This window comes from Zingiber officinale, chromosome 2A (assembly GCF_018446385.1).
Source record: "Zingiber officinale cultivar Zhangliang chromosome 2A, Zo_v1.1, whole genome shotgun sequence".
Classification (NCBI taxonomy): domain Eukaryota; kingdom Viridiplantae; phylum Streptophyta; class Magnoliopsida; order Zingiberales; family Zingiberaceae; genus Zingiber; species Zingiber officinale.
Window position 1 is genome coordinate 174,680,600 of NC_055988.1, and position 13,307 is coordinate 174,693,906.

The window sequence follows — 13,307 nt, forward strand, 5'->3', positions numbered from 1 at the left end:
TCTCCACAGAGCTTCCGGCTCTGGCTTTTGCACTTCGGTCACAAAATCAGCCAAGGATTGTGCTTTTATCGCCGAGCGAGGCTGGTATTGGATGTCAAATTCACTTAGTTCTGTCGTCCATCTGATGAGCCGTCCGGACGCTTCTGGATTCAACAGCACTCTTCCTAGTGGGCTGTTCGTCCGGACAATGATGGTGTGAGCCAAGAAATATGGTCGAAGGCGCCGAGCGGCTAGAACCAAAGCAAAGGCCAACTTCTCGGGCCCGGTGTAACGAAATTCAGCATCTTTTAAAATGTGGCTCAGAAAATACACCGGCTGCTCTTCGCCGCTCGCCCTCACAAGTGCTGAGCCTACAGCATGCTCGGTTGACGACAGATAAATATAAAGTGACTCACCCCCGATCGGCTTGGCAAGTACAGGCAGAGAATTGAGATATGTTTTCAATTCTCCGAACGCTCGGTCACATTCTTCATCCCACTGGAACTTAGTAGCCTTGCGCAGAATCTTGAAGAATGGTAGGCTCCGGTCGGCGGTTTTGGAGATGAAGCTGGACAAAGCAGTTATCCGACCGGTCAACCGCTGTACTTCCCTTGTATTTCTTGGAGGTGGCATGTCTTGCAGAGCTTTCACCTTGCTGGGATTGGCTTCGATTCCCCGCTCGGTCACTATGTACCCCAAGAAACGCCCTCCTTTTGCTCCGAACAGGAACTTTTGGGGATTTAGTTTGACTCCATATTTGCGCAGCGTTCGGAAGGTTTCTTCCATGTCCTTGAAGAGATCGGCCGCTCGGGCGGACTTGATAAGGATGTCGTCCACATAAACTTCCATATTCCGCCCGATCTGCTCCCTGAACACTTTGTTCATCAAGCGTTGATAAGTGGCCCCGGCATTCTTCAATCCGAACGGCATCACATTATAACAATATGTGCCGTCGGCCTTTTTCTTGATCTTCCCGAGCGAGCGGCACTTGATGATAGCCTTGGTAGGAGTCGAGCATACAAATTAATTCGCAGCCGGCCGTAGAGTCCACCAGCTGATCTATCCGGGGCAGGGGATAAAAATCTTTGGGGCATGCTTTGTTTAAGTCCCGAAAGTCGATACAGACTCTCCACTTTCCGCCCGGCTTGGAGACTAATACTACATTAGCCAGCCAGCTCGGGAACTGCACCTCGCGTATATGGCTCGTCTCTCGATGTTTAACGTCGGTGATCGACGGCGCCCTTTTTTCTAGCCGGTCGGCGCGGTCGGTCGGACATGCAACTCATGCTGCGCTATGCTCGGGGAAATTCCGGGCAACTCATGTGTCGACTAGACGAAGACATCATGATTTCGTTGGAGGCATTGGATCAGCTCCTCCTTCTGTTCCTCCTCCAGATCAGAGGCGATAAAAGTCGTGCCCTCCGATCGGGTCGGATGGATCTGAACTTCCTCCTTTTCATCATAAATTAAAGCAGGAGGTTTCTCGGTTATGGCGTGCACCTCGATCCGGGGCGCCTTCCGAGCGGAACAAGCTTCTGCTCGGATCATCTCTATATAGCACCGCCGAGCTGCTAGCTGATCTCCACATACTTCTCCTACTCTGTCCTCCACGGGGAACTTGATCTTCTGGTGGAAGGTGGAGACAACCGCCCGGAACTCGCTGAGCGCCGGTCGTCCCAAAATGACGTTATATGATGAGGGAGAGTCCACCACCACGAAGTTTGCTGTTTGCGTCCTCCTGAGCGGCTCTTCTCCCAGTGAGATAGCCAGCCGTATTTGTCCGACTGGCTGCACTTCGTTACTCGTGAACCCGTAGAGCAGCGTTGTCATGGGCAGCAGCTCGGCTCGATCAATTTGCAGCTGATCGAACGCCTTCTTGAATATAATGTTGACCGAGCTCCCTGTGTCAACAAATATGCGGTGAATAGTGTAATTTGCTATTACCACTTTGATGAGCAGAGCGTCGTCGTGGGGCACTTCTACTCCTTCTAAGTCTCCGGGCCCGAAAGTGATTTCCAGTCCACTTGCCCGCTCTTGGCTACAACCGACTGCGTGGATCTGTAGCTGCCGGACGCCCGTTTTTCTGGCTCGGTTGGAGTCTCCTCCGGTCGGCCCACCAGCAATAACGTTGATCTCGCCTCGGGCAATATTGCTTCTATTCTCCTCTTCCCGAGCGGACGGTCGGGACCGTTCTCTGGACGCCCGTCGATTCTCCTGTCTTGGAGACCGGTGCCGATCGGGCGTCTGTTGATGTTGCCTCTCGGTGCGGGTCCGGTCAGCTTCATGGGTCCTTTGTATCCTGTCGATGGGTGGAGACCGTCGTTCGGCATTCCTGGGAACGGGATTAGCCACGAAGGGAAGACTTCGACAATCCCTCGTGTTGTGCGTATCCGTCCGGTGGAAGGAGCAGAACATAGGGGTCCATCTCTTCTTTGGCTTGGGCCGAGCGGCCGCTACCTCTTATACGTGTGATCTGGCCTGGGGGGATCGGATTGCTTCAGCCCTCGGTCCTCTTGGCGGTTGATGAGCGGCCAAGGGTCTCCGCTCGGCAGGAGGAGCCCGTTCGGTTGGTGTTTCTTTCTTCCTGGCTGCCTGTGCTTCCTCCACGTTGATATATTCATTGGCCCGGTGCAGCATATGATCATAATCTTGGGGCGGCTTTCGGATGAGCGATCGGAATAAGTCCCCATCCACAAGGCCTTGCGTGAAGGCATTCATCATCGTCTCCGATGTGGCCGTTGGAATATCCATCGCCACTTGGTTGAATCGCTGGATGTAAGCTCGAAGCGATTCTCTCGGCTCTTGCTTGATGGCGAACTGTTGGTTGCTACTCGGAAAGCCTAGAGGTTCCACTGTACAAAAATTTTGTACAAAGGTCTGAACCTTTTCCTAGCTACCATGTGTTCTTTTAAATTAAATTTTGGATCGCCTGCGGAACTTAACACGTTTGATCCAAAACTTAATCTATTCGTTCTTTTAGGTTTTGACTTGGGTCTCCTGCGGAACTTAACACGTTCGACCCAAATCGCCTTAAGTTATTAACTCCATTAAATATTAATTTCCATAATCGATTCCCAGTACTGACGTGGCGAGGCACATGGCCTTCTTGGATATGAGAGCAACCACCACCGACTAGACAAAACCTTTTATAGAAAGCTAATATTTAATTTCCTAAAATAACTTTAGGTTAACCGAAAAGAACAATCAAATCACAAGGAAAAGAAAAAACAAAAGAACATAACATCGAAAAACATATTCGAAATTCTAGAATCGTAAGCCTCTTGTATTTGGTATTATTTCCATAAATAACTAGCATGATGCGGAAAGAAAAATTACTAGTTATAGCTTGTAGAAAAACCTCTTGATCTTCTACCGTATTCCTCTTCTAACCTCGGACGTTGTGTGGGCAACGATCTTCCGAGATGAGAAACCACCAACCACCTTCTTCTCCTCCTAGCTAGGTTCGGCCACAAAAGAAAAAGCTTCACCAAGGAGGAAAATCAAAACACTAACCAAGCTCCAAGAGATGCTATCTTTCTCTCCTTCTTCTTCTTCTTCTCCGAGTAGTATCCGGCCACCACAAGAGCTCCAAGAGAGAGAGAGAGGTTCGGCCACCACAAGAGGAAGAGAGGGAGAGGTTGGCCGGCCACACCAAGGAACAAAAGAGGGAGAGAAATAATAGATGTTGTGTCTCATGAAGGCACCCTCACCCCTTCTTTTATATTCCTTGGCCTAGGCAAATTAGGAAATTTAATTACAATAAAATTTCCTTGACATGATTTTATTGAGAAAAATAAAATAAAATTTCCCAAATTAAAACCAATGGCCGGCCACATCAATGAAGGAAAAAATTAGACAAGTTTTAATCAACAATTAAAACTTCCTAATTTGTTTCCGGAAATTTAAAAAAATAAAATTTCTCTTTAAAATCTCTTCATGGTTAATAAAAGGAAATTTCTATAATTTTAATTTTATTAACATGTGAATAATTTTAAAGAGAAAATAAAACATCTCTCCAATCTACAAATAAGGAAAGAGATCTAATCTCTTTCTTTAATCTTTTGTAGATCTTTTACAAGAGAGATATTTTAATTTTAATTCTCTTTAAATTATATCTTTCACATAATAATAAAAATTAAAATTAAATTTCTTTTTTAATTTAATTTGGCCGGCCCTATTAGCTTGGGTTCACCCAATTTTATACCTAGGCCGGCCCTAGCTTGTTCCCAAGCTAGCTTGGCCAGCCCCAATTGGGTGGGTAAAGAAGGTGGGTATAGGTGGTTATAGAACTCTATAAATAAGAGGCTACGATAGGGACCGAGAGGAGGAATTGGTTTTGGTCTCCCGATAAAATTAAGCATCCCGTGTTCGCCCCGAACACACAACTTAATTTTATCAATAATAATTCATTCCACTAGAGAACTATTATTGAACTACCGCACCAATCCCAAATTATATTTTTGGGCTCCTTCTTATTATGAGTGTGTTAGTCTCCCTGTGTTTAAGATAACAAATGTCCACTAATTAAGTAAGTTACTGACAACTCACTTAATTAATATCTAGCTCCAAAAGTAGTACCACTCAAATTCATCGTCATGTCAGACTAAGTCCACCTGCAAGGTTTAACATGACAATCCTTATGAGCTCCTCTTAGGGACATTCTCAACCTAGATCACTAGGACACAGTTTCCTTCTATAATCAACAACACACACTATAAGTGATACCATTTCCCAACTTATCGGGCTTATTGATTCATCGAACTAAATTTCACCCATTGATAAATTAAAGAATTAAATATCAAATATATGTGCTTGTTATTATATTAGGATTAAGAGCACACACTTCCATAATAACCGAGGTCTTTGTTTCTTTATAAAATCAGTATAAAAGAAACGACCTCAAATGGTCCTACTCAATACACTCTAAGTGTACTAGTGTAATTATACAGTCAAGATAAACTGATACCTAATTACACTACGACCTTCTAATGGTTTGTTCCTTTCCATTTTGGTCGTGAGCTACTGTTTATAATTGATAAGGTACTGATAACATGATCCTCTGTGTGTGACACCACACACCATGTTATCTACAATATAAATTAATTGAATAACTACATTTATCATAAATGTAGACATTTGACCAATGTGATTCTTATTACTAGATAAATGTTTATACCAAAAGCTAGGCTTTTAGTATACACCCTAACAATCTCCCACTTATACTAAAAGATTAAGCTGTCATATCTGCTGCCATATATCTGATTCCTAACCATTCAACATGTCCATCAAAAGCTCTTGCCTTAAGGACCTCGGTGGAATGATCTATAGGTCATCACCTGATGCAATCTAGGCAACAACAACTTCTCCTCGTTTATACAATTTCTAGTATTGGGTGGTACTTGCGCTCTATTGTGTTTACTTGCCTTCTATTGTGTTTACTTGCCTTTATAGACTTATGGTTTCTTCGAGTTTGTTACTGCACCAATATTATTACAATAAATTGTAATAATCTTTGGACAAACCAGAAATCATATTTAACTCTATCTTGAGATTATTGAGTCATTCAGCTTTTATAGCTACCTCAGAGGCTTGCCATATACTAAGCTTCTATGGTGGAGTCCAGAAAAACACCTATGTTTATCTCTCTTCCATAGTTATGACTTTACCTCCTAAAGTAAACACAAAACCCCGAGGTTGACTTATTATTGTCCCTATCCGATTGGAAGTCAAAATCCATGCAACCCTCAAGGATCAAATTAACTGCCATGTAAGCTAGCATATAATCTCTAGTGCCTCTAAGGCACTTCAATATATGCTTTACTGCAGTCCACTGTCCTTGTCCATAGTTATTTTGATATCTGCCAACTATGCCCTTGGCAAAACAGATTTCTTATCTCATGCATAGCATTCATTAGGCTTCCGACAGCCGAAGCATAAAGAACTGCCTTTATTTCCTTTATCTCCTTTGATGTCTACAGAGACATATCTTTAGATAAAGTTACTCCATCCTGAAAAGGTAAGAAACTTTTCTTGGAGTTTTACATGCTTTAAAATGAGCAAGGATTTTTCCGATGTATGAAGCTTGGGATAAGTAAAATATTCTTTTCTTGCGATCCCTTATTACTTTGATCTCAAGAATATATTCATTCTCCCAAGTCCTTTATATCGAATTGTTTGGACAACCATACCCTTACTTCTGACAACATTTTGATATTGTTTCCAACTACCAAAAATGTTATCTAAGTATAGTACAAGAAATACCACCACGTTTCCATCACTTCTTTTGTATACACAAGACTTATCCGGTTACTAAATCCATAGATCTGGATTACTTTGATAAACCGGATGTTCCAAGACCTTGAAGCTTTGCCTCAGTCCATAGACTGATTGAGCTTACACACAAGATGCTCTTAGCCCTTTGCAATGAACCCTTCTGGTTGCTTTATATGGATGTTATCTTCAAGACTTCCATTAAGGAATGCTGTCTTGACATCCTCTTGCCAAATAGATAAAAGAATCCGGATAGACTTAAGCATGACTACCAGTGAAAAAAGTTTCCTTTTTCATCTAGCCTTGCTTTGAAAGTTTCTACCTTCCTGTCTATCCCTCTTTTCCAAATATAGACCTTTTTACACCCAAAGGCTTTTATACCATTTGGTGGTTCTTTAAGCTTCCAGATTTTATTAGAATACATATATTCTAATTCTGTTATTCATTACTCTTTGCCAAGATATTGCATCTTTATCTTGGAGTGCTTCGTCATATGTCCGGAGATCAGGTTCATGTCCTCCAGGGATCGAGTCCAAAAACTCTCCCAAAACATAAATCTTTTTAGGTTGCCTAACAACCCTCCCACTACGATGAGGCACTTTCTGCAATTGTGTATCATTTGTGATACGTGTTGCAGTTTCCTTGTGGTATCTCATCTTGTACAGTTGGTACTAGATTAGACATGTCTTTTATTATTTCCTTAAGAACAAATTTTCTTATGGGCATAAGGTTTATTACATAGTCCTTTTCTAAAAATCGGTCATTGATGCTAACAATAACCTTCTGATTTTTAAGACTATAAACCTACATTCATTTCTCTAGGATAATCCACAAACAAGTGAATTCCTGTCCAACTTATCATTGTCTCTCTTCAGCATATGTGCTGGACTACTCGAATCCGAATATGCTTCAAAATAGGCTTACACATATTCAGCAATTCTATATGATTAGAGAGTTCTGACTTTGGAAGGTACTATGTTCACTTCCGTTTCCAGAATATATCCTTAAAATGAATTTGGTAATTTTCTAAATAACTCATCATCAATCTACTTATTTCCATAAGAGTCCTATACCTTCCTTTTTCTACACCATTCTGTTGGGATATACCTAGGTGTAGTTAGTTGGGATTGAATCCCTACTTCTGATAAGTGACTCCTAAATTCTCCCAAGAGGTACTTGCCACTACGATCTCACCGTAGTGTCTTGATACTTTTACCTTGACATTTCTCCACATCAGCCTCATACTCTTTGAACTAATCAAAGCACTTAGACTTGTGGCACATCAAGTAAATGTATCCGTATATCAAATAGTTGTCTATAAAATAGACGAAATATTTGAAACAACCTCTTGCTTGGATAGTCATAGGATCACACAAATCAGAATGAACCAATTTCAACATATCTTTGACTCCATACCCCTTAGACTTGAAAGCTTCTTGGTTATTTTTCCTTCCAAGTAAGACTAGCAGGTTGGAAAGATTTCCACTACTAATGAACCCAAAAGTTCATCAGCTACCAATGAATCATACTCAAGTTAATATAACCTAGCCTTAGATGCCAAAGATATAATTGGTTCATTTCCGAAGGTTACTTTCTCTTAAAGTTAGAAGATGTGTTACTAATTTCCATTTGTTGCATCGTGAGAGTTATTGGATTTATAAATTGCCAACCAACGTACCAGAACAGATAACTTCCCTCTTTTTCTTAATAACAACTTTGTTATTAAAAGAGGCAGAATATCATGTTCTTTGAATAGTTTAGTAACTGAAAACTAGTTCTTTCTAAACTTGGTGCGTAAAGACAATTACTTAAAATCCAAAATTTATTCTAATCAAAGGATAAACATCTCCCACTGCAATAGCTACCACTTTTACAGTAGTGCCCATGTGAACGGTGATTTACCTTTCATTTAGTTGTCGGGTTTCCTGGAACCCTGCAATGAATTACAGACATGATTAATGGCATCTTGTATCTACACTCCAGGTTCTGGTAGATAACACCACTAGACATGTTTCAACTAATGAATTAAATTCACCTAAATTGTTCTTAGTTCTAAGAAGACAGTCTACCTTAATGTCCAAATCCTATTTCCAATCAATTATAATTGGGACCATTAAGTCTATCCTAAAGTATATCAGCTAGGGATTGACCATCATCCTAAGAATCACAAAAATATTTGGTTAAGACCAACTTCTTAAAAATCCCCACGAATTTTGTATGCCACGTTAGTGTGGACGTATACAAATTCAAAGAGGAAATTTTATCATTTAATTTTATTATCTCGTCAACTTTACTTTATGACGAATAAAATTAATAGTTGGTCTATCTTTAATCAAATATTTGGTCAAGACTTCTAAATTTAAAATAATATTGATTCCTCTAACAATACTATTTAAATTTACCAACACCTCAATACACCGTAAATTTTGCATGCCACGTTAGTGTGGACGTATACAAAATCAACATTTGTAAGAGGAGGGTTTTACCCATTAACTATCTTGTCAACGTAACTTTATGACAAATAAAATTATCTCAAACACCGTTAATTTTGTATGCCACGTTAGTGTGGACGTATACAAAATCAATCATTTGTAAGAGGGTTTTAACTCTTTAATTTTATTATCTTGTCAACCTAGTTTTATGACAAATTAATAGTTGGTTTCACTTGATCACATAAATAATAGCAGTGACTCCGATGGGGAGGATACTATTAGATGTGTCTAAGTATATACCATTACTTGACACTAAGTCCATTAATAAGATTATGCCCCTTCCGTTGGGGAAGATCACACGCTCTTAATTAACTTCCTATAGTCATCCAAAAATGGAAGTCTGTTCTAGTGATCCGTAAACAAGCTCATCCGTTATGGAGGAAGGCACTCAGAGCCAACGCGCAAGCTTGTTTACATCACTTACAAACCAGTAATGGAAACCATGGGATTTACTTAAAAATCCCTCTCCCACTTAGTTATTTATAAATGAGGAATTTTAACTATGCTAGCCTACTAACATGGACACACAGTACAATATAAAAGCAATAAATAGAAAATCTAATTTTCAACTATTATGGCTTTTATCTCTTGTTGTCCTCCGTGTGTTGTCATCCCAAGCTGCTGCCATATTTGGCCACCGCCACCGGGTCTAGCTGTCGCATCCATCTTGCTCCTAGTTCCGCTGCGCCTCTGGTCCTTAGAAGGTTCCACGCTTTGCAAGATTCGATCCGCGACATAAATAGAATTTTACATTTTGATCCTATATTCCTCGAAGGAATGTACATGTAAACTAGATCAAACATAAAATAAAATTTACATCCATCGATCCTATATTCCATAAAAGGGATGTACATGTATCTAGATCAAAAATAAAATCCTAATAAAACTAAATACAGCTCCTGCTGTATTTTAATACAATCATGCACACACATATAAATGCCCTTGACATGTCCAAGGGTCCAATCACACACATAAAACTATAAGCCATAATAGTTGGATCCTGCATCCACAAAGTTAGCACATCCTACTATTATCCTGCCTAAATTATGTATGTACATGTGCATAATTAAACTAATACCAAATACACAGAGGCAAAACCCTAGCTCTGATACCAATTGTTGGTTGCTACTCGGAAAGCCTAGAGGTTCCACTATACAAAAATTTTGTACAAAGGTCTGAACCTTTTCCTAGCTACCATGTGTTCTTTTAAATTAAATTTTGGATCGCCTGTGGAACTTAACATGTTTGATCCAAAACTTAATCTATTCGTTCTTTTAGGTTTTGACTTGGGTCTCCTGCGGAACTTAACACGTTCGACCCAAATCGCCTTAAGTTATTAACTCCATTAAATATTAATTTCCATAATCGGTTCCCAGTACTGACGTGGCGAGGCACATGGCCTTCTTGGATATAGGAGCAACCACCACCGACTAGACAAAACCTTTTATAGAAAGCTAATATTTAATTTCCTAAAATAACTTTAGGTTAACCGAAAAGAACAATCAAATCACAAGGAAAAGAAAAAACAAAAGAACACAACATCGAAAAACATATTCGAAATTCTAGAATCGTAAGCCTCTTGTATTTGGTATTATTTCCATAAATAACTAGCATGATGCGGAAAGAAAAATTACTAGTTATACCTTGTAGAAAAACCTCTTGATCTTCTACCGTATTCCTCTTCTAACCTCGGACGTTGTGTGGGCAACGATCTTCCGAGATGAGAAACCACCAACCACCTTCTTCTCCTCCTAGCTAGGTTCGGCCACAAAAGAAAAAGCTTCACCAAGGAGGAAAATCAAAACACTAACCAAGCTCCAAGAGATGCTATCTTTCTCTCCTTCTTCTTCTTCTTCTCCGAGTAGTATCCGGCCACCACAAGAGCTCCAAGAGAGAGAGAGAGGTTCGGCCACCACAAGAGGAAGAGAGGGAGAGGTTGGCCGGCCACACCAAGGAACAAAAGAGGGAGAGAAATAATAGATGTTGTGTCTCATGAAGGCACCCTCACCCCTTCTTTTATATTCCTTGGCCTAGGCAAATTAGGAAATTTAATTACAATAAAATTTCCTTGACATGATTTTATTGAGAAAAATAAAATAAAATTTCCCAAATTAAAACCAATGGCCGGCCACATCAATGAAGGAAAAAATTAGACAAGTTTTAATCAACAATTAAAACTTCCTAATTTGTTTCCGGAAATTTTAAAAAATAAAATTTCTCTTTAAAATCTCTTCATGGTTAATAAAAGGAAATTTCTATAATTTTAATTTTATTAACATGTGAATAATTTTAAAGAGAAAATAAAACATCTCTCCAATCTACAAATAAGGAAAGAGATCTAATCTCTTTCTTTAATCTTTTGTAGATCTTTTACAAGAGAGATATTTTAATTTTAATTCTCTTTAAATTATATCTTTCACATAATAATAAAAACTAAAATTAAATTTCTTTTTTAATTTAATTTGGCCGGCCCTACTAGCTTGGGTTCAAGCTAGGGCCGGCCACCCAATTTTATACCTAGGTCGGCCCTAGCTTGTTCCCAAGCTAGCTTGGCCAGCCCCAATTGGGTGGGTAAAGAAGGTGGGTATAGGTGGTTATAGAACTCTATAAATAAGAGGCTACGATAGGGACCGAGAGGAGGAATTGGTTTTGGTCTCCCGATAAAATTAAGCATCCCGTGTTCGCCCCGAACACACAACTTAATTTTATCAATAATAATTCATTCCACTAGAGAACTATTATTGAACTACCGCACCAATCCCAAATTATATTTTTGGGCTCCTTCTTATTATGAGTGTGTTAGTCTCCCTGTGTTTAAGATAACAAATGTCCACTAATTAAGTAAGTTACTGACAACTTACTTAATTAATATCTAGCTCCAAAAGTAGTACCACTCAACTTCATCGTCATGTCGGACTAAGTCCACCTGCAGGGTTTAACATGACAATCCTTATGAGCTCCTCTTGGGGACATTCTCAACCTAGATCACTAGGACACAGTTTTCTTCTATAATCAACAACACACACTATAAGTGATATCATTTCCCAACTTATCGGGCTTATTGATTCATCGAACTAAATCTCACCCATTGATAAATTAAAGAAATAAATATCAAATATATGTGCTTGTTATTATATTAGGATTAAGAGCACACACTTCCATAATAACCGAGGTCTTTGTTTCTTTATAAAATCAGTATAAAAGAAACGACCTCAAATGGTCCTACTCAATACACTCTAAGTGTACTAGTGTAATTATACAGTCAAGATAAACTGATACCTAATTACACTACGACCTTCTAATGGTTTGTTCCTTTCCATTTTGGTCGTGAGCTACTGTTTATAATTGATAAGGTACTGATAACATGATCCTCTGTGTGTGACACCACACACCATGTTATCTACAATATAAATTAATTGAACAACTACATTTATCATAAATGTAGACATTTGACCAATGTGATTCTTATTACTAGATAAATGTTTATACCAAAAGCTAGGCTTTTAGTATACACCCTAACACGAACAAGCTGACACTTGTCTTCTGATAACGCCGACTGCTGGCGAAGTGGTGGAGGAAGGCTGTTCGGAAGTCCTTGAAGCTAGTGATGGATCCGTCCGGCAGCCTCCGAAACCACCGTTGAGCCGATCCCGAGAGAGTTGTAAGAAAGACTCGGCATTTTACTCCATCTGTATATTGATGGAGCGTAGCTGTGTTATCGAACTTACCCAGATGATCATCCGGGTCTGTTGTTCCATTGTACTCGCCGATCGCCGGGGGCGTGTAGTGTTTGGGCAGAGGGTCTCGTAGAATAGCCTCCGAAAATTGGCGATTGATCCGCTCGGGAGATGAGTCCGCTCGGGGAGCTTTCCCCTTTCTGGCGTCTCGCCTAGGCATTTCGTCGGAAGAAGATCCTCTATCTTTCCGAGCTAGTACGGCTTCAGGGGTGCGGAATAAGGCCCGATGGAACGCAACGGTGGCTTGAGGTGCTTCCGCTCGGCCACCCGACGCAGATGTTGCTTGTTGCTCCGGCCGCTCGGCTGATGCTTTTTATTTTAGCTCCACAAGTTTGGCGGCCCTCATCTCGACCAGAGCGTCGAGTTCTTCCGTCGAAAGCGTCACCGTGTGTTGTCATCCAGCCTCTTCCATTGTTCCCGTTCGGATGCAGGTGCGTTCCCACAGACGGCGCCAAATTGATCCTGTCCGAACCAGGGGTCAACGAACGCTGGGGACGTGGCGCTCCCTGCTGAATCCTCGAGTGCTCCGGCGAACCTGCAACAAAACCGAGCCGGGAGGGGTGTCCCGACGACGGCCCTCCGACGCTCAAGTCAGGCGAGGGAATAGATGAAGGAAGTGGCTCCAAGATGAAGACTCGTGTACCTCCGGTGAAGAAATAGAGACCTTATATAGACCTCTTGAAGGAGCCTGGGCGCGCCAATCAAAGCAATCACCTGCTTTCGACCATGCCCAGGTATGGGTCTGTCAGAAGGGCATCCATAAGACCATACTGCTACTGTATCAACCTTCCCGTGACGTGATAGTGGGGCCTTTAATAGTGCTATCTGG